Source organism: Aythya marila (genome assembly GCF_965140915.1).
Source record: "Aythya marila genome assembly, chromosome: Z".
NCBI classification, from domain to species: domain Eukaryota; kingdom Metazoa; phylum Chordata; class Aves; order Anseriformes; family Anatidae; genus Aythya; species Aythya marila.
In genome coordinates this window covers 575,769-601,483 of record NC_139080.1, presented here as the reverse complement: position 1 = coordinate 601,483, position 25,715 = coordinate 575,769, and the positions used below count along the sequence as shown (strand labels likewise).

At 46.4% G+C, this 25,715-nt stretch overlaps 1 protein-coding gene across 1 annotated transcript in view; it reads right to left on the bottom strand.

The window, feature by feature from the left end:
- LOC309889799 (phospholipid-transporting ATPase IC-like) overlaps nucleotides 1-8,429 on the bottom strand; it is a 33,080-nt gene extending 24,651 nt beyond the window's left edge. Inside the window, exon 1 of the mRNA XM_082782827.1 lies at nucleotides 8,398-8,429. The gene's annotated coding sequence lies outside the window, so the exon portion shown is untranslated. The remainder of the gene's footprint in view (nucleotides 1-8,397) is intronic.
- Between the last annotated feature and the right edge of the window lie 17,286 nt (nucleotides 8,430-25,715).

The following is a 25,715-nucleotide window of genomic DNA, read 5'->3' as shown; positions in this document are numbered from 1 at the left end:
ACCCCACCCACGTGCTGCTGTCGACAAAACCAGCAAACAGCAATCTCTGGGGCTGACACCAAACCCCGCCAGCACCCACGTTACCTTCCGTTTCTGCAAAGCCGAATGGCCTCCCTCCTTAATGTCTCGTATGAGAGAGATAAATATTAAATGAGCACTGAATATGCTGCTCGGGTGACATGACTGTGGGCTGGAAGCCCAACACATGCCACGCTCAGTACCATCGTGCTCTCCTGGCACACAGCTAATGTTTCAGGACTGCCAGCTTACAAAATAAGACAAAACTAGTGGGTATCGGATGAACGCACAGTTTGATTTAGTGCGGATTAATACAGCTTCTTCCAAGACTGCTCAAGCTGTGCGAGTCTGCTCACCGATGAAAGCAGCTGGGACTATGACAGCCAGTTTCTAATACACAGGCCGTGGAACCTGAAATTTTTGTGGAGGCATTGTTTGTTTTCCTCCATTGTCTTGGAGTTAGGCAACTCATCTGAGATGCAGGAGTTTCAAGCTCAAATTCTCTCAAAAAAGAGACATTTTCCCTCTGTTGAGAGAGAAATGCACATGACAACTTCAGGCAAGCATTTCCATCAACAATCACAGTTTCCAAAGCCTAGCCCTGGACAATGAGCATCCCCGTGGGCCCAGCAGCAAGGAGGAGGAGGACAGGCAGGCTCTGCGAGCACCCCATGGTGGTGCCACAAGCAGGCGAGTGATACTCAGAAAAGCAGAGTGTGTATGCAGAAGCCATTCAGAGTCACCAGTGTCAGTCCTGTCTGCAATGCAATGGAAAAGTGAGCCACAGCATTCCTACAGGTGGTTTTTACACAAACGCACTTTTTGTTGCATGCTCAGGTTGCTTTTTCTACAGCATTGTTCCCTGCGTTACAGAGTGGAGGCACGTGGACCGGGAAATCCCCCCACGCTGCACCCAGGAGGGAGCAATCCCTGTGCCAAAGGGGCCGTGGGCAGCTGCAGCCCAGCAGTTCTTATTTCCAGGAGCTGGGGAAAGAAAGGTGCCAGGCGGGGAGGAGGGCCGTGCCCATGTGGGGCGGCGGAGCAAGGAGCTGGTGCAGTTGCCCTTAAATAAAAGGCCTGCCGTCTGAACTACAAAGGTGGTTTCACTTGGCCTTACGCCAGCTCTCCAGTGACAAGCAGCAGCGTTCCTGCAAGTCAGCCAGGCTCCCTCCTGTGTGGCTGGGAAAACCCTGTCGCCCCCGGCACTCCCGGCAAGGCAGAGCCTGTGCTGTGCTGCCTCCCAGCCTGCAGCAGAACCTGCCCCAACACCGACCCTGTGCCGGCACCCAGGGAAACAGTGTGCCCTGCACAGGGCTCAGCACCACTGGGAGCTGTGCTGTGGGGCCATCACACCAACACCTCCGGCCATGCCTCGGGCAGGCACCCGCAAGCTGCTGCTGGAGACGAGGCTTCAGGCCAGCAACTGGCCTCACCGCCCGCCTGGCAAGGGCTCCAGCTTTTCCTCTCCCAGCAGGGATGCAGGCAACAGACAGTCCTGCCCTTGCAGACAATCCTGCCCTTGCCCAGCGATGCTGTGGCTCTGCACACAGGGCAGGGTCAGACCTGTTGCCCAGGTGCCTGCTCTGGGTTTTACAGACACTGAGGTTTTCTTCTCCCCAAGAGTCTGCCCAGACGGAAGAAGTTATGAAGAACTGAGTCAGGGATTATGTTTTCAATCCCAGAAAACCCCAAAGTTTGTATCCCTGCCATATAAAGTGATTCAGCCTTTAGTCTATTAACCTTTACTCAATTGATTAATTAACTAATTAATCAGGCCAAGGGTTAGATGAGATGTCAAAAAAAAAACAACCACAACAGAAAAACCACTGCATTTACCTTCTACTACAGATGCACAGCTAGATGAAAATACCTAAAATACAGACAGAGGCAGCCGGCGGTGCTAGCTGGGAATGCCAGCGTGGTGGCACGCAGCAGTGACTCCAGGTGGGGTCTGCCAGCCCCAATAAGACGAGATGCACAGGGACTGTTTCTGCAGCCAGGGCCCACACCACCAGCTGCCGGTGCCCGGTGGTGCTCCCGTCCCCCTGCAGTACCTCACAGCCAGGTGCCCCTCGAGCGGGGCAGTGGGCACTGCACGGTGCTCACTGCAGCAGCCGGGAGAACAGGGAAGGGTCACGGTTCTTGACACCCAGTCTGCACAACAAGGGCTAGCGGGGACATCTAACACATTCTCAGAGGGGTTCTTTAAGTATCAGGGAGGAAACAGAACAGTAATTGTTTTTTTTTTTTTGTAAAGTGAAATTCCTGTGGTTGCCACCTAACCTTCCTCCACCTTGTGCAAACAGACATTGCTGCCAAGGAGCACTGCAGGACCTCTGAAAGGGCTGTTACACCTCGGGACGCTGCAAGGCCATCTCCCAGCCTGATAGGCATCACGTTGGTAAACGGGTTTGGGTTTGCCTAATGCTTCGGCAGTTGTTGCCCGCTATTCAATCCTGGGGAAGCAGCAGTCAGAACTGAAGTCCCTTAATGGCAGGATATTGCATTTCTATTCTCACCTCAGTGATCCCGGCCAAATGCTTTAATAGAGTATCGGCCTTCATTAAAAATATATTAATCAACTCATCTACCTGTAAGAAGAGCTTCTACAAGGTAACAGGCAAATAATAAAACCAGATCTGCTTCCAAAATATGTGATGGGTCACAAGCTGCACAAAGCAGATATGAAGTTTTACTGGCAACAAGTGTTTGGACAGGCAGACAGAAATATCTTCTGAACAAACCAAACCTTTCACCTAATACTTATGACTAAGAATAAAAAAAAAAGCCTTTACTCAAAAGAGCATGGAGCACAAATGGGCCAAAGAAATACCCCTCCCTCTTCACAACTGAAGCCTTCGTAAGCACCAGTTAGATTGCCACGTGACGGGCACGCTGTAAGCTCCCCAATTTAGAGCTACCTCACACGTAACAGCCAGGCTTACTTCACTGAGTGACTAGTTCAAAATAGTTGAACACCCCACAATTATGTATACAAGAGGAATGATTTCTATTGGTCGTTTGTTCTGGAACACACCAACTTTTTTATGCACCCTTACAGTGTACCATGACTGTGGTATAGCCCCAGCTCTGGAAATACCTTGGACAAAGACAACCTCAGTTGTTTAGATAACTGTTTTAACTCAGCTGTGACAGGAGGCATGGTCTTGTTCATCTGAGACAGTCCCCATCAGGTACCATGGCTGAATTTTGTCAGGAGCTCCTTGTTCAGCTCTGCACATCCCCTGCCACCCTTGCTTGATGTCCCGCTCACCGCGATAGACCACTCTGGCCCCTGGAGGATGGGATCCCTGAAAATCAACCAGCTCTCTGCTCTCCAAGGATGTGCCCCATGGAACTCGTCCAAGCAGATCCCTGCATAGGCAAAGTCCGCTGTCCTGAGGTCCGGGGCTGTGGACTTGCCTTGCTCCTTCCTATCAGGATCCTGAACTCCACCATCGCGCGGTCACTGCACGCAGGACTGTGCCGACCTTCACACCCCAACCACTGCTTCCTTGTCTGTAAGCTGGAGGCCCGGCAGATGACTCCCCCTCTTCGGTTTCGTATATCTTAACTACCTTTATCTTAACTGCATACGTTATGACACACTCAAGATAGAGGTGAAAGAGACGAGCTCACGAAAAGCTGAAAGCTCAAACCCCAGAAGTGTTACCTAAGGCTTGGTTTACCTGGGGTTTCTCAAATGCACCTGGAATGCTGAAGCTGAAGCCTCAACTCCTCAAGGTCAATCAAGAAAACATTGCATTAGGGAAAAAAACTAGTTTATAATGCAGACTACTCAGAGTACATCATATACGATGGATATGCCTTGATGTCAGCCTAGGTGCTCCCAACAGCTACCAGAAACAGCCGGGCTCGGTGCTTGGTACATCAGACAAACAGACTCTGCCCAGACAATTAGGTCCTGAGCACCTGGCTAACAGGCACACCCCGCTTCTCAGCGCCGCTTCAGGAAAACAAAGCTGCTGAATGCTCACACTGTGCAAATAGGGCAGCGGGCAGCCAAACTCCTCAAACGGGAACGCCTCGGAGCGCAGGACATCAGCAGAGGTCTGCTTATCCATGAGAGCTGCAACACACCTTCCTTCATTGCACTGTGACCTTGGAGAAAGTTCCCACCTTGAAACCTGCCGGAGTTGAGCAATGCCAACACATGCTTAATGCAAGGTGACTCAGACTTCCCAGCAAAAAGGTTAAAATTCCAGTGATTAGACGTGGCTAAGGGTGAAACACCTGTGGTGAAGCAGCGCATCTACATCACAAACCCCAGCTCTCCCGAACACTTCATGCCCAACAGGCTGAGATGGCCTCCACCATGCAGCAGAACCAAAAAGACTCAGATAGGCCTTTCAGGGACTCAGGCTATCGCTGCAACACAAGAAAATCCTGGGAAACCTGTCTTGTAAGCAGCAGGTCTCATCTGAGTCAGCTTGGTTCTACCTTCTGTCCTCCATCCAGCCCCAAATCCTGCACACATGGATGTGTAAGTGCCAGGTCTGTGCTGAACAAGGATGTTGGGAAATAAAGATATAAGAAAACTTTTATTGTTATTTCCCACTGTGTAAATAAATTGCTTTGGCACAATGCATGTACCCGCCTAAGACCACCCTGCCACAAGCAGTGCTTCGGCACAGTACGTGGAGGCAGCTGCGGGGCCTCTTCCCACTTACCCTGCAACAGGAAAAGTATGTGCCAGCCTCCAAAGATGTGCCGAGGGCACCCACTCATTAAGTAGGTGTTTCCAAAAATGCGTCTTGGTCATACATTTTCAACTGCAAGATCAAGAACTTACTGAACTGGGCCACGTCCAGCGCCTAGAGATTTTTTTTATTGGCATTGCAACCAGCCAGCCTTGCAATATCTGCAGATCTTTCTTTTACAAAGCGTGAACTCTAGTCCCTCCTCGGAGGCCGTGAGGACACAGATAACCTGCCCCAGCAGGAGGCAGACACCAGGGTAACATTCTAACACAGTGGTACCAGCAGGGTCTGTGAAATCTGGTTTCTACAAAGTTATTATTTTCAAATTTGGTTGAAGGGAAGTGACCATTTCTACCAGGAACATCCCGAAGGCTTAGACAAACAGCTGAGGCATCAAAGCCATGAAACCCCTTGGAAAGAGCTGACTGCAAAGAGAAATGCAGTTTTGTAATGCTGACAGGTGTCCAAGGCCAACCTTGGCAGAAAAAAAGAAAAGAAAAGAAAAAAAAAAAAAAAAAAAAAAAAAAAAAAAAAAAAAAAAAAAGCATGCAAGATCAGAAGAAAAGGAAAAGATGGGGGCCACCAGTTTCCAAATGCCTTCAGTCCTAATGTCCTAGTGCTTCTCATCTCAGTTCTGCACAATTGCACCGGCTAAAGAAAAGCACCTCATTGCCTCATTTAAGAAAAACAAAAACCAACTACTACAACAAAACAACCAAAGAAACAAAACCCAACCTTCCTCACCCAGGAAGAACTGGAATTAAACCAGTGGCCATTGTGTACTCACTAACACAGCAATGTTAAAATTTCTGTAGGCAGCTATGTATGAAAACGAACATAGGTAAATTATCACCATGAGCCACCAGGGCTCTGCAAAAGGAAGAAGTTGACCAGGCACTTACCAACAACGTAACAGAAAACTATCATAGCAGAGAGATCCACAACCTGCAGTCCGAATTGTCTGAGGCTAAGCAAGGATGGTTTTGAAGGTGGGGCACTTACAGAGACAAAATAATAATTTTACCCATTATCTGCACCGGGATTTTTCATTAACAGATATACAGACTTCCCTTCTCTTAAAGTCCAAGTCAAGACAAGTTATCTTTGCAGATAATAGAAAAGTTCGTAACCTTTGTTCAAGCTGTATCTTTAAGTGTACTCTGAAGGGGTTTCAACCTGCATTTTCTAGAAACTGTTAATTTCCTCTCAGGGTTCATGGTATAGAACAATACGGTTTAGGTTTAACAAAAGCAGAAAGATTTTAGTGCATACATGAGCCATATTGTTTGGCATGGAAGACTTTTTGGAAGTATAAATAGAGTTATTTTTCTGGGTGTTCCCCTCCCCTTCGAACCCAACAGGCACTTTTAATAGTAAAAAAAATACAGGTCACTTCTGGCTGCGGGGCTGGAGATGGCAGTGCTCACCCTTCCTCCGCTTCTCCCTTCCATCTCCCTGTACCTCACTGCACACCTTTCTATAAACAAAGGCACCTGTGAACTTGCCCAAGCTGTCCAACTCTACTATACTAAGCATATATTTCTAATTTCTATAAGAACACATGAGAAAAACCACAGCATAATCTGGTAAGGCTGCCGGAGAGCAAAGGTGCAGCAGCGGGGCTGTCACGGAGCACAGCATCCTCCAAACAGGGCTGGGAGCTGCTGAACCGCCAGTCTCCAAGGGCCATAACGGGAACCATGTCCTGTACCCCGACAAGCACAGAGACACAGAGAGGGTAAGTGATTTGCCCAAGGCCACAGCAGAAATGGTAAGTCACGGATAGACCAGGGTTAGGTTTCTGCAGCTCCTGGCTACTATCCTGCATGCAATTACGTCTACACAAAGCACCTCATTTAACAGAGACCAGATAAAGGAAACAGATGAGGCAGAACATCAAAACCCCTCATAATCAAAAGAAAATCAATCAGCCCCCCCCATATCTAAATGCAGGTAGCACATTACCTTCAGGCCCAATATGATTCCCAATGGTATCAAAATGAAAGCCACAACAACAAAAGAACATGGAAAATTAATTCTAATTTACATAGAGGACTTCAATGCAAAGCAAGCAAGTGGCTTATTGAATTCACCATCACAAATTGCAAACCCAGGGACTGGAATATTCATCGGCCGTCTCACAGCAGAGATCTAATGAAGATAACAATTCACAAGTTACTGAAAGGGAGCGTTATATTACCTGAAGTTAAAAACGAGACACATACAGGTTTGGGACTGATACAAAAGTAACCACAGGCTAACATGAACTTCAGTAACAGCAGCACCGGGACACATACCACTTGACACCTGCATCGGTCTTGGAAAAGAAAGCCAAACAAACAAAATACATCAAAACAAACAAACAAATCAGAACCAATCAGAAACTTGTGAGCAAATCTGAGCCTGTAAGGACACACTGTGCCAGGAATTACACCCAAGGAATCTAGACGCAATTTCAGCGTTAGGGTTTACACCAGAGCCAGGTTTGTTAAAAGCCCCATCGATGTGCCCAAGCACCGCTCTGTTCCCCACAGCTATTTCCCAGAGCCCACTGCACAGTACGGCTTCTTCAGCTGCAACACTCCTCTGACACTCGGCAGTAAGGGCTTCATCGGCCGGTCCACTCAGCACCGCTTCACTTAGCCCTTCTGAGAAGGGATGCTATTTAAACTACAGACACCACGTAGTAGGAAACGGGACTGAGATGCTGCTTTGTTTCTGTCCCAAGAGGATTTCCATCTTCCAAGCGAGTGACCAGCCTCACAAGCAACTTTTCAGCATCTCCTGCTGCAGGATGAGGACAGTGTCTTAACGCACACCCCTGTGACTGCTCTAAGGGCTGTATAAACACTGACTGGCAAGTAATTACCCCGCAAGCACGAAAGCTATTTTCCTCACGCATAGATGGGGGGAACGAAAGGAAGGGAAGCACCAGCAGCGGGTACGGGCACGGGTATGGGCACGGGTACGGGTACGGATACGGGTACGGGTACGGGTACGGGCACAGGTACGGGTATGGGCACGGGTACGGGTATGGGCACGGGTACGGGTACGGGCACAGGTACGGGTACGGGCACGGGTACGGGTATGGGCACGGGTACGGGTACGGGTACGGGCACAGGTACGGGTACGGGCACGGGTACGGGTATGGGCACGGGCACGGGTACGGGTACGGGCACGGGCACGGGTACGGGCACGGGTGCGGGTACGGGTATGGGCACGGCCCCTCCTGCGCGACCGGCCGCGGGCTGGAGGAGCAGCAGCCGGGCCGCCAGGTTTAAATGGCCGAGCAGAGAGCAAACAGCCCGAGGGCTGCTGAGACGGAGTTCCAGGGCGATTAAATAAATAAATAAATAAAGGAAGTCGTTTCAGAGCCGTTTTGGCGTCAGCCTCCGAAGCTTTTTCGGCCCTTGCCGCGACCGGGCCCGCCCCGGGCAGCGCCTCCCGGCCCCGCGCCCCTTCCCCCGCTGTGCCCCGCGGCCGGAGCCCCGGCAGCGCTCGGTGCGGACCCCCCGTGCCCCGCGCTCGGGGCACCCCCCGGTCTCCGCGGCCCTGCAGGGCGCGGCCGCCCCCCCCGACGGCCCGGCCCCGGCCCCGGGACCCCCGAGTTCGGGCCCCGCGCGCCCCGTCCCGTCCCGTCCCATCCCGCCGGCGGCACCTGTGGGCCCGGGTCCCGGCCCCGCTGGCTCAGGTCCCGCTCATGCCCCGACGGCCGCCGCCGCCGCCCGGCCTCCCGCGGGATCCGCCGCCGCCAGACCTGCCGAACGGGTTCCCCGACGGGGGAGGCGCCGCCCGGCCCCGGCCCCGGCTCCGGTTACACGGCGGGGCGAGGGGGGGGCGCCCCCGGCCGGCCCCGCTCCGCCCGCCCCGTCCCGGGGCCGCCCCGTCCCGCCGCAGCCGGCCCCGGGAGCAGCGGGGCCGCGGCGCCCCCCGGCGGGCTCGGGGCCGGGCAGCGGGCACCCGGGCGGCCCCCCCGGGCCCGGGGCGCTCGCGTTGGCGGCCCGGTTACACCGCGGGGGGACGGGGCAGGGCTCGAGCCAGGGACGCGGAATCGTCGTGCCGGGCACGGGGAATTCCCCGGTCCGGGTGCCCGTGGCCAGGGCACAGCTGCCACACGGCTGCGGTGGTGCCAGCGGCTGCCCTGTCACACCTCCGACAGCGGGGTCACGTCTGGGGAGCGACTGACAAGCACCACAGTCGTTATTCCTGAAATAAGAACCGTACTTTTCGCCTTATCGTGTTTTCTAGAGTTTGGCAAAACGCTAGCCTTATGACATTAGCCTTATTGTATACAAGCAGGAGAAAAAAATAAATAACTTTTAAAAAAACGTGGTTTCTTGTAGCTTTTAATTAATGCACCACCAAACCATCAGATTTTTTGACCCATCCCTGCAGGCTTTGCTAATAAAAGTGTATTTGGTCATTACACACACGAGAGACGAAGGTGAGCACTGTGTAGCTGTTCATTTATGAGCAGCTGTTGCAGAAATTGAGTCTGCCCACACCTGGCTGCTGCTCCGTAATAAAAGTGCTCTTGGCTGCTGCTCTGTAATAAAAGTGCTCTTTGCTGCAGAGTGACAGATATGCAAGATTGCTTGGTTTATTTTTCAGTAGCAACAATGCTCAATTTCCCTGTGCCAAAAAAAGATTTCTTCAAACAGACCTTTTTTTTTTTTTTTTTTTTTTTCCCCTAGACCTAAAATCTGAGTCTGGATTACAAAGTTCTGTCTTTTAGCTCCTTTCTCTTGCAATACCTGCATCACATTCCTCACACAGGAATGAAACCAAGTTAATTAAAAATCAATAACATTTTGGATTAATGTGAAAGCAAAGGTTTGCTTATGCCTTTGAGATTTCTTTTTCTGTCCACGAAACTACTTTATCTGGGTATCTGTATGCCCAGCTGGGTTTGCTTGATGTTCTTTCAGGAAGAAGATTATTAGAAATATTATTATTAGATAATTTATTAATTATATTATTATTATTATTATTATTATTATTATTATTATTATTATTATTATTATTATTATTATTATTATTATTATAAATAATAAAAACAAAACAAAACGTTAGCAGTGATTAGTTGCTCTAGCAGTGATTAATGGCTCAGTCCAAACACTTCCTTTTACTGGTCCGTACTTGAGGGAAACGCAGCAGCCATTCTGTGGATCGGGGGCACGCTCCCCCTGCTGCCTCCCACAACCCCTGACCTAGGTTTGTCCCAGCAAATGCATGTATCTCTGAATTTCTCCTGGAATCCTGCTCAGTTTCCTGATTTTTCTCCTACATAATTCCTTTCCATTATTCTTCCAACTTACCTTTTGCCCCCAAACAGCAGCACACTCTGCTCACACACCCCTCGTTTCTGCACTGCTGCCCCTCTCCGCTCCTCCCTCTGCTCGGGGTTTGCATTTTCCCTGCTCCAGCCACCAAGCCCCCTCTGCCAGGGTGCAGTTGGACAGTGTTTGGGACTCACTGCACAGTGCTTGGCATTCCCTGGGAAGATACAGGGCCTCGAGCAGAAATGGTCACCCTCCTGCTGCGCCAGGCCTTGCAAAAGGAGCTGCTGCCACCTGAAGGAGTTCCCCCAGTGTGTGCTAGCTCCCGGTGGATGCAAAATAAACATATTTTTTAATTAACCTAATCACTTAGAGACAAACAAGCTGAAAATAGATACAGGCACCGTAACATTTTGAATCCACCAGACTAGCTATTACCTTTACCATCAGCCTCCTACCTCTCTGCATCACCCTGAAGTGAACACAACGGCGCGCACCCTGAGCTTGTTTGGTTCTGATGCAGTCCTCATCACCAGAATGTTTTAGAACTTCGGGCATTAACTAATTTTCTGAGGATTGGGAATTACATCCACATTTTCTCTAGAGAGGAAGAAAAATAAGACAGAAACAATTTCTTTTTCTTCAGATCATATCAGTAGGCTGTGGCAGAGATGGGAACTGCACACAGAAATTTCTGAGTATTGGTCTAGTCTCTCAAATGCAAAAGTTATCTTTTTTTTTTTCATTGTTAATAGAGTCCTTTTCAGAATATATTGTATAAAGTAAGTAAATAGTATTATGACAGCTACACTTGGTTGTCAATTTTAATTATTTTTTTTTTTAGCAATCAGTGGATCTTGATTAAAATTCATTAACACATGGCAAAGTTATGTCACACTCCCCATTTACTTCAAGCAGCATTGTTAAGCAAAGCCCAGCTGTAGGTCTGTGAAATGCCTCATTACTTCTGTGCGTTGTGTGTGATGTACTTTACCTTTCCTGACTGTGATCTTTCAAATATATGCACAGAGATCTTACAGAAGTCCCTGTTCCTGTATGAAAGGTCTTTGGAGCCAGGCAAGCCAGCGATGGTTTCACAAGAGGAGAGCAACTTCTTTCTGCAGTCGCACAACCAGGGCTGAGTGTTTCTAATGATACAGAAGGAACCCTTGACTCCATCTGTTTTCTAAATCAGTGATTATATTATTGGCTTTTAGAGCAAACTGTGTTTTGTCTCATCTCCAAAAGCTATAGAAAATATTTGAGAGCTTATTTTCACAGACGACAAACATCCGGCTGCCCGCAGATGTTTGTGCCCCCTGACATTGGGGAGGGAAGGAGGCTCTGCCCTGAGGGTCGGAGGGGGGGGCTGCGGGAAGGAGGGCTGTGCTCTGCCTCTTCTGCTCCCTTTGGAGAATCTTTTAAAGGAATGCTTTTAGAGCTTTAGATACAGTTACTGTCACTTAAGATTAGTTCAGGAAGCGGAAGGGGAATGGAAATCCTGCACGGGGCGGACAAATTGGACAGAAATGCACTCCGCTGCTGCCCTTCTCTGTGAGGTACTGAACTCTGCGAATTACAAACGACACTGTGTGCAGTGATAAACTCAGAACAGTAGAACGTGCTCGCATTCTCACATAAATATTTGGAAATGCAAGAGTCTTGGACAAGGCCAAGGACCTGATTTGGGTGCCTGTTTTCACACGTTTCCTCTCTGAGCTCAGGAATCTGCTGGTGGGTAGGGCTGGGCCCCTGGCGGTGTTCTGGCCAGCAGGCTGTGCCCGGGGACAGAAGCAGCGCAGGCTGTCAGCAAAGTAAGGAGCACAGGGAGCACCCTGCCCGGGTCTGACCAGGCCTTGCGCCCTGCGGGAAGCCGAAGGTGTGCACTTGTGCCACAGGCTGCAACTTGCACCTTAGGTATTAAATTTTCGTACGGGGCTAGTCTCTGGACACTTTTGAAAACTCTAATTTTACCATAAAAATACACCTAGGAAGTCTGCCTTTGTTTTTACTGTCAACGCGTTGTTTCTCTCTCTCTCTCTCTTTTTTTTTTTTTTTTTTTTTTTTTTTTTCCTGTGAGCCTGTGTTTCCACAAATCAAGATTCTGTATTTTCTGACTGCCACTTGTCTTCTCTGCAATCTGTACAGCAAGCTGTCGTTTGCCATTTTGACGTGTCTTTCCTGAAGGGAGCATTAGTCGTGTTTAGCTTACGCTTAATGTATTTCATTGTTCAGCTCTGAGCAATTGTTTTTGCACATTATTGATTTTGTGACCTGCATTGTTGGATGCACAAAACTGTGCACATTTTGGGTAATTTCCTGCTTTCTTACTTTCTCAGAGAAGGTAATGTATGGTGGGTTGATTGAAGCTGCAACAAAAAAAAACAACTATTATTTTATGTGGCTTACAAAGGGAGTCCATGTTGTGCTTCCCTGCAGCTACTGTTGGGAGCTCTTCTGTGATCAGAAATTGCTGTAACATTATTCATTGAGCTCTTTGTCAGGATTTACTTAGGAGGGTTATCCCAGAGAGCATACGCTGGTTCTTAGTGTGCTTCTGACTCGCTGGCCTACTGGGAGGATGGGAGAAACTAGTCTGCCAGGCAATTTTAGCAGTTATTCTACAAAAAAACACCACAGTGTAACAACAGAATCCCAGAGGAGAAAGAAAGGTATTAAAGCAATAATATTACTTATAAATTCAAAGTATTGTATGAACCTTAAATAATCCTCAGAGCAACTCAAAGAGGTAATTTATAGTAGAGTAATTTCAGTGAGTGAAATTCTGCCGAAAACTCTGGCAGGCATTGAGTATGGCCGTGAATTAAAAAGCAAAAGAATGCCAAGGAGAAATCATTGTGGCTGCAGGATGTGCCCCCAGGTGCTCTTACTGGACGTGTGCCCTCTGATTGCTCTCTTGCCCTGCGGTCTGGCATGCCTGGACAAACAGTTTTAAGGCATAGAAGTAATAATGGGATATGTGCATGCCTTGTGTTTGTTTGCTTGCTTCCCCCTCCAGATGCCGCGTGGTGGCTCGTGAGGAGGCCGCCCATTGCAGCAGCGTGAGGCCGGCCGTTTCTCCCCGCAGCCTGGCAGCAGGCAGGGCAGGGCCCGCCGGCGGCTCTGCAGCTCGCCGCGTTCAGCCATCGCGCCGCCTCATCCCTGTTTTACCAGAGAGTGCCATGTGAAAGTGAGTCAGTTTGTTTGTTTTTAAGGGAAGTTGCTGCTTTTAGCAATCTCTGAAGAGTCATTTTATGTAACGTTTTCATGAGTGGGCTTATATGCAACATCCACGGCTATATATACTTCAGAGGCATTATAATATCATGGCCACATATAGTCTTTCTAAAAAACTTGCCACGGCGTCCTTCTTTTCTTCCTGTCTTATAGCGCCCGTGGTTCTTTTGGCAGGCTGCATGTCATTTTTTGTGGGCATTGCCTTTTGGGCATCGCTTTGCCGCATAAATGTGCAAGGACAGCCGTGGCAGTGGGCACTTCCCCACTGGGCATTTTGTGCTGTTCAGCAATTAGTCAGCTGAGAACTTGTTCAGATGAGGAAGGATTTTGAGTAGTAATGATAAGTCCATTTAACTGTAGTCAAAAAATCTGTTCAGTCTTTGCTAAAATATAATGAGACAAAAAGTGGTGAAGTGATTGACTGAACTTCATGCACAGTGAACATAAATTGTTTTGGTCTCTTTTCCTCTTTTTGTGTAGCACATCTCTACAGAAAGGTGCTCTATGGAAGTTAAAATGCTGTTCCCAAAGATAAGGCTTGAAGCCTGGGACTCAGGGGAAAACACTGCATAAAAGCAACCCCACAGCAGAGCTCTTGCTATGGTACAGTCCTCGAGCCATGGGAAGGATTCATTTAAATTATGATGAGGGGCTGTACCTGCCAACCTGCTGAGCTAGTAATAGGGGTGGTGGGTGCATTTCTTTCCCAGTGTTTAAACATTTACCCTGGTTTCTCTTGATCATTGCATACCAGATGGGATACCGGGGTACTTGACCTGCTGTTGTAACTCCTAGTCTACATTTTTAGAAATAGAAAAACTTTATATTTAACTTCTGGACTCTCACCCTTTTCATATAGAGTGAAGGTGTGTTGGAGCTTTAATACACAGTGCTGCAGGCATCTTCTGCAAGGGGTTCTGTGTTCTGTCTGAATATTTTAGGGTGCTCTTGAACTGCAAAGCAGAGATAATCATAGATTTATTGCTGTAATTCATTATTATCAAACATCGGCACAGGAAAAATGTATCTCCCATTTATTTATTTACTTATTTATTTATTGAAAGGCATTTGGAGTAAATTCTAGATTTAATACATAAAGACGCATGAGCTAATTAGGCATTCATTCATTCATACATCTTTAAGCCCACGTTACTTAAAATGGTTCATTTATGATGTTAAAGGTGTATTTAATTAAATTCCCCAAATAAGCAAAGTAGAAATGAATGAGCACTGGACTGCTGGTAATGTGCTATATGCTCTATGTCTGGTGTTCTCATTAAAAAGTTCATCAATTTTTATGTAGACACATCTGCATTAAATTTTTGCAGCTTCTCCGAAAGTGCTGTCACTTGGACCAAAAACTATCCATAATATATTTATGTTATATATGTGCACCCACATGCACGTACATTCTGTTTCTCTCCCCATTGATTTGTTTAAACACAGTGTCTTGATACCCTTTTACTGCAAGTTTCATCGGAGGAAGCAAGTAATTATTAGATTTGTTGAGTTAGAATATATTGACTTAGCTTCCATCAAAGGAGGATTTATTTTATCTATTTTGGCTGTTGCTGCTGCTTAGCTGCACTAGATTGTCTCAGGTAGACTGCCCATTATCTGGGTTGCTTCCTGGGGGACTTATTCAGAAGTAGCATGTTTAGGTCTATTGTGAACATACTATGGCTTTCAAACCTCTAAAGATGCGTCCATCAAAGTATAAAAATGTGTTTGAGAAAAAGAAGTTAGGGAGATAGGGAAACAAGAGGGAGAGGGAAATGGAAGGAGAGCTGGAGAAACCCGGATGGGAAGGAGAAATAAGATGGTGACACTCATGGAAAAGGCAAAACAAGGGGGAGAAGTGAAGAAAGAGAAGGCAATTAGCTCTTGCTCTGGGAGGAGTGATTTGCTGGCAAAGAGCGTCTCAGTGCTTGGAGACTGCAGACAAAGACAAAAAGCTGCCCCACCTGCAGCCTGCCCCGCCGCGCACACCCTCGCTGCGGAGGCGAGAAGCACGCAGGGCAGCACGTGTGACATCCCTGCGCCAGCGAGCTCTGTGGTGGCCCTGCGGGGAGAAGCCCACTGCACCAAGGCCTTGGTGCAAGATGGTGTCAGGGAAACATGACTCTATTGCAGATTTTTTATTCATGTACAATTTTAAAGAAGGGTGAGGGGTTCTGGAAAATTGGAGCAGGTTATATGTGTAGGTTTTTGTTTTATTTTGTTTTGGTTTGTTTTGAAGCTGGAGAGCTTTTGTTGAGGTGCTTGCAATGGGTGACTAAAACCACAATTAAAAAAAATAAAAATTTAAAGTCATTATTTTAATTTAAGAAAACTCAAAAACAATTCATAAGACTGATGAGCTTTATGAGATAGAAAATCATACGCATATAATAAAGCTATGTCTGGTTAAAAGTCAGGCAGAACCACGCAAAAATCTGTGTTGACTGTATGTACAGATGTATAGCCATCTATACAGCTATGCATACATAAGTTTTTGACAATGGAAGACTTACTACCTTAAGCAGTGTCTTTTATGTCTCTATATTAATCCTCCTCCTACTCAGCAAGGAAATTCAGCGCAAGGCTTACACAAATGTCACATTATGAGACTCATTCTAGAATAATTTAACAGATCTCTGGAGAATTATTCCTGACTCTTGCTTTTGCAGGCTGAGAATTGGTTCCCCGTAGTGTTCAACCTGTGTCCTCAGAGAGACAGAAAGTTCCAGTTCTGATCGAAGCCAACTGATTCACGTTGCCTGCAGACAGAGCTTGAGTAACAGCGAGTCCTTCCAAGCTGTGTCTGTTCCTCTCACAGAAACCGGATTTCTTGGTTAAGACTCCACTTCTGTGCTTGTCTACCCAGCTGATGACCCTGTCCTGCTGCTGGAAAGCCTTGGAGCTGCAAGTCGCTGGAAATGCGCAGTAAGGAAAACCTGGCAGAAGCATTTCATGTGTCTCTTACCATTTTCTACTTGAGCTGCATGTGAGCAGCATCCACCTTGCTCTCAGAATCCCTGCAGATTATTGCCTCGGCAGGGCTGGGTGCCGGTGGGTGCAGGAGCCCCATCCCCAGGGTTGCAGCTCCCCTCTGCCAGCCACAGCCTCCACCTCTCCGTAACGGTGTCAACAGGAGAGGCTGTGTTCAGAATCAGAAAAACTGCCAAGCAAAAAATGTTTTTCCGGTACAGAAATGTAAACCTGCTGAAACTTAGGTGGCTGCAGACTTAATATTTCTAATGGATGAGTTGATATTTTTTGCTGATGAAGACTTATCTATGGATCTTTTAGTGTCAGAGGAGGTCACCCTTGTGAGGGTTATCTGAGTTAACAAGGTCCCTTCCTGAAGAGCATGTCCTCCCACTGACGTTATCTGCTACCTGGAGGGTCTTCTGGCAGGAAGAGGTGTCACTCACTGTGTTCTTCTGACTCTTCTTCCAGCACAGCAGATGGAGAGGAATACAGAAAGGCCAGAAAAGCAGTCTGCATGTGATATTTAGCCAGTCAGATCTGAATTTCATCCAGAAAGATCAACATCCCCATTCATATGCACTCACTGTCCCATACTTATTACTCAAATCTGTGGTGGAGGGAAGACCATTCAAATCCAGTCTGAAAATATCTACATAAAATCCTGCAAGGCCTTCAGGGTAGTTCTGAGCTGCAGAAACATCCCCCTTAGTTTTCCACTGAAGGTGTTAGGTCCCAAACTACCGGTATAAATACCTAGAGGAATGTGAGTAAGTAAAAATGGCTGGAAATGTCTCATCTGTCGAAGGCACCTTTTGGCTGTGTTTTTGTTGCTGTTGTTTTGTTCTGTTTCATTTTCTAAAATAATAGAAATGCTGGTAGAGGGAGCCCCAGGTGCTGTCCTGCTGGGATGCAGAGACCTGGGCAACGCAGCCCTCGGCTGGCACGAGGAGAACGAAATAGCTCGCTGCTCTGCCAAGATGTGACCTGTAGGCAGAAAGTCCCAACTCGTTAAAAAAAATTCCCAAATCTTTGCTAAGAGGACAAGGAGAGGAGTTGGGCAGCACAGCAGATTCTCAGCCAGGAGTAATGGAGAGGATTCAGCTTAGGCTATTTGTAATCGCCCCTCATGAGCTGTGTGTCCTGCCACCTCCGCTCTCTCCCAGGAGCCACATCAAAGCTGTGGCCCAGTCCTTGTACTCACCCAGGCACAGACCCGTCCATCAGTGCTGCTCCCAAGCTCCCAGCCCTCTGCACTCCCTGGTGCATTGGTCAGCACCGCGGTGTCCATTGGTAGTAGTAAGCATCGCAGTATCCACTGTCAGTTGGAATCCTTTTAAATGTTACATAAATTTTGGCATGTCCACAAGTGTAATTCAGGGGTTGGGTGGATCGCATTGATACCTCTTCAGACCCTAAATTTGCTCTAAATGCTGCAGAGAGCTTGCTTTTCGGTGGGCTGATGTGCCAGCCTGGTCTTGGCCCATCTCCAACCCCTTCCCTGCCCAGCCACCTGGGGCTGTGTCTGTATGTGAGAAAAGTAATTATATCTTCTGGGAAGCTAATTTTAGTGAAGCGTTAAGACCCATGGGACAGTGGCAAGATCCTCAAAAACTGGGCCTGTCTGGGATATGAGTGACCCATGCAAATTCCTGCTTTTTCATGCTGAGACTTTTTAAGAGTCTCAGCTGTTATATTTTGCGCAATATTTAATCCCCCTCTTTCCCTATATTGTATTTTGCTTGCATTTTGAACCTATGTAACCACTCAAGCTCACATACATGCAGGAGCTGTGTGACTCACTCTTTACACATTGCTTAACCCACAACGATGAATACTGACTTTGCGTAACATATCTCTGACAGGGAGTTATTTGCAGAAGTTTTTGTGTGAATTAGAAGAATCTGGGATACCCTTTGTAGACTTGCTTCATGCTTCAGTGTTTGACTCACGACTCTGTAATCTGGTATCATCTTCATGGCTTTATGTACCTCTCACCCACCTACATCTCAGATTTATTTTCCTCCTACTCACCCTTTTGCTCACTATACTCCTCCCAGTTCTCCTGTAACAAATCTCATCTCTTTTTCCCCTTGTCTGTTTTGTCTGTTCCCCCTTGCCATCTCTTGTGCTTGTGCAGCTGGTCAGATGCCTGGCCAAGGTCCAACATGGACCTTACAACCCAGGGCACAGTGCCTTCCTGGGCTCCTTGAAAGACCTGTGACTATTTTGGTGTATGGATTATTTTAACTGTTATTCCTTATCCCACACCCAAACTCTCCTGTAATGTTAATCCTAAGAAGCAGCAAGTCTTCTAGATGGCTTTTGTCTACTTGATCTATATGCTTTCAGAACGGTGTACGTGATAATGATTGTTGTGACAGCTATCACCAGATCTCCCTGTCATCCATACTCCTAAAGAGCTGTTTTCTCATGTGCACAAAATGCTTGTGTTTTAGAAAACCTGCTGATTTATGGGGTTGTTCTGAGATAGCAGCTCCTGGAAAAGAAGGGGCTGAAAAACCAGTGAGGTCAGTCCCAAGAAAAGACTCCTAAACTTCAGTTACACTCCTGGGACAAGGAATTGGTGCAGGTGCCTTCTGACTATGGTACATAAAAAGTCTGTTTAGCGTGTACCCCATGTTTTTATTGGAGGCTCCATCTCTACTGAGAAACCAGCTTAAAATCCCTGGGATTCAACTCCTGGGCAAAAGTATGCAGCTGGTATCAGAATGCAATCCTCATTAAAGGCAAAGCTAAGGTGAAACAATTGTCAGGCAGGTATATCCCAATAAGCAATGCATCAAAATTAGTTGTACCTTATAGGCAAAGAGTGGAAAAACTGAATAAAATACCAAATCATTTGTATTTTTTTTAAATTTATTCCATAATTAAATTCCATATCAGAACGTCTTTGTAGCAGGTCTTTATAGAAGGTGCTATAAAAATACATTTTAAATTAATTATTAGAAGATTGCGGATCTGTATTTTGAGGACAGACTTACGTGGCTTCTCGCAAATTACCTTCATCTCCTGTCTCTGGGGAAAGACATATTTGTCTTTTGTCCAGGAATGTGGTGACATTCACATTCTAAAAGACAGAAAAGATGACAGCAAACATAAGACCAAAACGTTCAGAATTCGATGTTCTTTAAAATAATCTGAGAAAGATAATCCAGTAAATCATCAATCTATTTGAGTTAAATATCAGGACAGCTTCTGCTGTCACAAAATGGTGTTTAATTTTTTTTTTTCTTGGTATTACATCTTTTCCTCACAATACGTATCACTGCAGCGTATGTATACACACTGCTGTGTGCTGGCGTAGCTTCACACTCATCCGTGTACATTTTTGTTGTAATCTCGTTAACAGGAGGATATACAGACTGCATTTATAGCTAGTAATATTGATAATACGCAAATACATTTGCAGTTTGAGTTTAAGTTAGACAAACAGTGTGAGAAAACAGATGGAAAACATTTCAGATCTATTTTAAACATCATTGATTTCACGGTATGCATCCCAATTTCCTCAGTCTGCAAATGAACTGTTTATAAAGCTAATTCAACTAACACACAGGGCTGATTAATTCTCATCCTGCAATCACAGTGATGAAAATTCTGTCAGTATACTTACGAGTTTCTTTTACATGTTTAAATATTATTGCTACAGTATTCACTGTTACAGCAATACTGCGTTTTAAGACTCTTCAAGAAACTCCTTTACTACATTGTGCTATTACAATTTTATTTGGTTGAATGCATAGAAATCCTTGAAAGCAGTGTGGAACTAAATGGAACCGAACAGCTCATTAAGCACTAATATCTAAATGTCTCTGCCTGAGGTGATGGGATTTATGTCATATCCTGATGATCACTCCGTGGGGCTGAAACCTAATCTTGCATCCCTTTCAGAATGATGCCATTATTTTCTGTGTCCTGAGGCTCTGCCAGGGTCTCCACATTAGCTTTCTGCAGGTGGACAATAGAGAAGTCAGGCAGCTCGCTCCTTACAAAACTTCTGTGCTATGGCTAGGAGACAGCTAAACCCCGTGGCTTCACAAAAACTTGAGAGCAATTGTGCTTCCTTCTGTGTGGCATGCCCTATTCGAAGACAAGTGTTTTGTACAAGATTTTATTTGGAGACTTTGTGGATGAAATTGCTTCCCCCCCCCCTCCCCTTTTTCCAAATCTCCATAGCCCTGTATTGATGTGTTTGAAACCCTTTGTAAGAACAGGCCGTGTCCAGAAGAGCACACCTGGCTGACCTCCATTTGGCAGTGTTGTTGCTGCTTTTGTTGGGAGCGGGGTGAAGGATGCTGTCTTCTGTGAGATTTCCTGAGCTCCTCCACTCCCTAACCGCTGGGAGACAGGGCAGATAATGGCTTTAGGGGAAGAAACAATTATATTATCGTTATGTGAGTCCTCCATTTGTAAAGAAGCAATCCTTTTACTGTTTTTCTTGGACTTCAGTAAAATTAATTCTTGTTTACACCAGCATGAAATCTGACTGAAGTCCTCAGGCTTTCTCTGACCATTGACTTTTCTTCCAGCGGCAGCTAAAGGTACAAACCAGAGAACTCCTGTAAGAGGTGTGTTAGTTAGTCTTGGACGGCTGAGGCAGAAGACAGAGAAAAAGCCAGTTTCTCCGTGACATAGAAAAGCAAACAGAAGGAAGTGTAGGAAACACTGACAAAAATCTACATTTCTGTCTCAGGCTTTTCACTTGAAGACCTCCCTGTGCTCTGGAAACACGCCCCAATCTCTGTTAACATTGTCTTGATTTACATTTACAAAACAAAGGCACAGAAATTGCAAAGGATATTGCTACTGTTGCTACCACGTCTTTCCCTCTCTCCATCCCAGGCAAAAAGCTGGTGGGGTTAAAATTTTGTGGTATACCACCTTGAAACAGTCTGTATGATACCAAATTGCGTGTTCTTCACATTCTAAAGGGTCTAAAAGGCCAGATTTTGGAGTTCGGTGCTGCTCCTCCTGAAACTTCAGGCGTGACCATGTGGGGCTGCAACCCTGCCGTGAGAACACAAAAGTCTCTGAAAAAGATGTGCTTTGGCTGCTCTGTCTTGAATGCTACTAGAAGCACAATTTCTGAATTTGAGGTAAGCAAACAAATTCTCCTTGATAGAGATGACATTAAAAAGCTAGGGCTAGCCATAATAATGTGTCTCATTATTAACATAAACTGACAGACACCAGGAGTATCGGATTATCTGATTAGCCCTTTGTAGCTTCAACTTGAATGATTTTCCCCATCAACCTCTACTTTTCTAAAAGAACAAGTAGCAATGCATCCTGCATTCCCTAGTAGCCTGCCTGTGCTAACGAACTGGGAAACAGCATTTCCAGTGAGTTAAGGTAACGTTCCCAGGGAGGAGTGTGTGTGCTTGCGTGTGTGTGCAGAATTTCAATTTGGTCAGAGGCCGTCATAAGCACTTTATCAAAAGGGTGGATGGAAACGGCTGTAAAATATAGCTAATTAGTGGGCCTATAACAGCTACAACGTAAGAAGAAAAATTAGATAAAATTACACAAGATTTGAATAAAATCCTGTCAAATCGGCCAAGATACACGTGACATCTGGAACATTTAAATTTACCTAATGGGGACTTTTCACAGAAACAGTAGAGCTCGATGTTAGGAGAGGGGAACAAAGTCTTGTACCGTATGAACGAACAGCACGGTCAGTAGTGCTGCTGAATGCCAATACCCTCGCTTTGCACTTCAGCCCGGCTCAGATGTGAGCCCTTTCAGCAGCTCCCATTTCGCCGCCAGCCTGTTTGCTGCCTGGCTGTTGGATGGGGCTTCCCTTCTGCTGTCGCATGCAGCAGTTTGATTGCAGCCTCATCATTGCAATGCAGATCATGTCACTTCCTTGGCAGAGCATATGTAGCTGCCTTTTATGAGCATGTTGAGTGTTGAATATGCATGCATGTGCTCTGTAATTACTGAGCACCGCTTTGTGTGAGGGAGTTGGCATGCTGCTAGAGACCACTCCCCTGGTAAGCACCCTTATTCTTTGGGGGGCTGGATGCACGGATCCCTTGCAATGTCTGTTCATTCGGTGGCAGGAATAAACCTGACTACCTGGCTGTAAGGGCTCATATCTGCTGTGAAAAAGCTCTTAAAATCAAGAATTTCAGTGTGATAGGATTCCTAGGAATTTAAAATAAACAGATTGTAAAAGCCAGATGAATTGCTTTTGATAAAGAGACTGTATCAGATAAATAAATGTACATAAATCTCCTGAGTTACATCAATAGGATTTCACCTAGCAGTAAATGAGTGGTTGTATTTAGCTTTCATGTTGGTGTACTTATAAAACAGAATTTCTAAGTATCCATCTTCACAATTTGCTCTAATGCTGGGTTATTTCAACAAAATGAACGAAATAAGAAAGAGAACACAGAACTGTAGGTGTCTGTAATGCCTGAAGAGTTAGGAGCTCAGTGCGGTAGGTCTGGCCTCCTTTTGGAAGGGCATATGCTGGGGTGTGATGGTGAGGAACAGAGGTGTGCTGGGTGACTCCCACAGCCAGGTGATGATTTCTCACCTCAGTTATGCACTCTTTTGATGGGTCTTTTTGAAATGTATATAATAATTGTTACTGATGGAGGCAAGATAAAGGACTTCAGAAATAAGGCAAGAGAGAGTAAAGGATGTAGGATTAATATAAATAACATTGCCTGTCACCTTAGTTTTGTATTTATCACGCGAGTGATTTAGAGTAGTGAAAATAAGATGCCAGAAGATCTGTGTGGGATGGAGGCAAATACGCTGCAAAACGCAAGCGGGTCCTCCTAATATAGAGTGCTGGAGAGGTGTGAGCTGCGAGCCAACTGCGCAGCAGTGAATCATCACAGTCTCTCTGCTGCTACCGCCATCCAAAACACCCCAGGGAGATCAAACCCAGTGCTGAGTCTGCACACAAACACATAGCCGGAAACCATGTAGGGGAAATGTTACTAAAGGCAGTGCATTTCTTGTTAATTCCAAAGGTGAGAAACAAACACAAGTTACCGACTCCTAGGATAATCCTTCACATTCTCTCACTTGCAGCCAGCTCACCTGTTAGTTAAAGAACAAAGAATGCCATGTGCATAGGTGTACACGTGCAGGATAAGGCCGTGTTGTAACTTGGGTGAACCTCCACAAAGCCGTTGTGCTGCCACATTCCAACTAGAGTGTGAGAAGCAGGAGAAACCATCACCTATGACCCAAACACTGGCTGATCGTACAAAAACAAAATACAGGGAAAGATCCCTGCCCTAAAACAAGCAATACGCCAGCCTGACTTGGATTTCAAATGAGTGTGTGGGGTGGTTTCTGTGATTGTTTTTTGGGGCAGGAATGATAAGGGAGAGGTGATTTAGATAATTTGTTCTCCTTCTCAGAGCTCCCCAGACTTTCCTTCAAGGAAAGTCTAGAGAGGGGTTTTTGATGATGCTTGCTGAAAGACACCTGTAAGCAGGGAAGTGGTATCTGGTGCCCACCAGTTCAACACTACACCAGAAGTAAGGCAGTACAAGAAAATAAGCAAATTAGCATATCTTTATTTCTTCCGTAACTGAAATAACCTACAGTGCAATTTTTACCATTACCCAGCTTCAAATAATGCAAATTTCCTCACTGATAATCTTGGAGAGAATAAGCTGTATAGGCAACAATTTTTGTGAGACCTGAAGTGACAAAGCCCTTGTCCCATAGGAAGGGCTCCAGACCTCCAGCTGACCCTTCTCTTCCCTCCCCCCTTCCTCAAGCTGGCAGGAGCCCAGAGCAGGCTGAGTTGGGCTATACACTGAATTCTCAGCAGTGAAGGCAGCTTTCACTGCAGATACGGTTTTCAGGCTTTAACTGTGTGCTTGCTCCCAGGACTTCATCTAATCCATGCTGAGCATAATGTTTGCCATCACTGGTGACTTGGCTCCATTTAAACTGGCAAAAGCAGGTTTAGCATTTCTCAGAGGCTGATCATAATGAATGGGTCACCTGCCTTCATGCTGCACTCTGATGAGAAAAAAAGGAAATTGATAAGAAAAAAGCCTGCAGTCAGTATGAAACTTGAAACTGGTTGTTGGCAGGCATATGGCAGCCATTCACAGACATCCGGCCTATTCTCTTTCAAAGGTTTTGTCCAGCTGGGCAGAAATGATGCATGTGGACAGTCGTTCGTGTGTCCCCTGTCCTCAAGTCCCTTCCTGCGTGTGGCACAGCTGCATCTTCCTGCCTGCAGCAGATGCCAGAAGTGTGGGGGGCTTATCTGGTGTGTTGGTTTTTTTGCACCTAGTTTTTCTAAATTGGGCTGTGGATCCCCATCAGCTAAAAATGTAGAAACTGGCTGTCTGTCTCGGGAGTAGAAAAGCCTTCCATGTGGAAATTCAAAAAGGGACATAACTGAGCTTCAGGCTGACTACTAGAAGGGCAAGAGCATTTACAACATCGTCTGATCCTTTTTCAGTCCTGTTACACATTCAGCACAGCAACTGAGTACACAACTGATGATATTGTCCATCTAGCATCTTCTGCTAACCTAAAAATCATACATGGTACTTTGTAGGGAAAGAAAACTGTTCCATAATCAGAAACACCAGTCCTCCATTGGCTGTGCATGGACAGACTGGAGAAGTGGAGCCTCCCCTTACTTTGAAGTCAGGATCCAAGCTTGGGATGAAACACGAAGTGTGTTTCTTAAAGGTCACCCTAGAGGTCGCCCAGTGACCCAGTGTGCTCAGACCGAGTGCCTTTGCAGATGCAGGAAGAGACACGCTGCAGGACTTCCAGTTTGAAGAACTACAGACAGCTGGGAAAGTTTGCTGGGGAGAGAATTTCATCAAACAGTCAGCAGGGCAGACTACCTGCAGGCAGGCTGGATATTACTGAAAAGCAGAACATGGGTGTACATTGTTGGTTTGGTAGGACCTTTGACGAGAGCAAAGAAGTTTGGTTAAACAAAAGTCTTCTGTAAGTAAGTAAAAGGTTGTAACTCACAGATTTTAGATTGTGCCTGAGAAAAAGAGAGAAAAGTGTAAATTTGTTAACTATAAAATCATAATAAAACAGTAAAAACAAGACTGTGAGGTATAAAAGCCAATACATGTTTCTGAAAGCAAGAACCCTGCCAGAGACCTCGCAGCATCACTGCATGATTGACACAGAAAAGGAGTTGTCTCTGATGAGGTGCTGGCAGCAGAGCTGGCTGCAATGTTCTCTCCAAAGGAGAGCTCATCTAGGTGCTCGTGTCGGCGCCCTCCTCACAGGGCAGCTCTGCTGGAAATGCCTCCAAGAGGTACCTGCAGGAGAGGCTGTGGAGCAAATCCTCCTGAGCAAACTGCTGTGAGAAAGGAATTCAGTGGTTCTGAGGAGACCAAGATAAGGATTTGTTAAGCTGCTGAGTGCAGGAGCAAGCTGCTGATTGCAGAGGGGAGCAGACAGCGACAACTCTCACCCGTTTTGAGAGGGGGCCAGAGGGGAA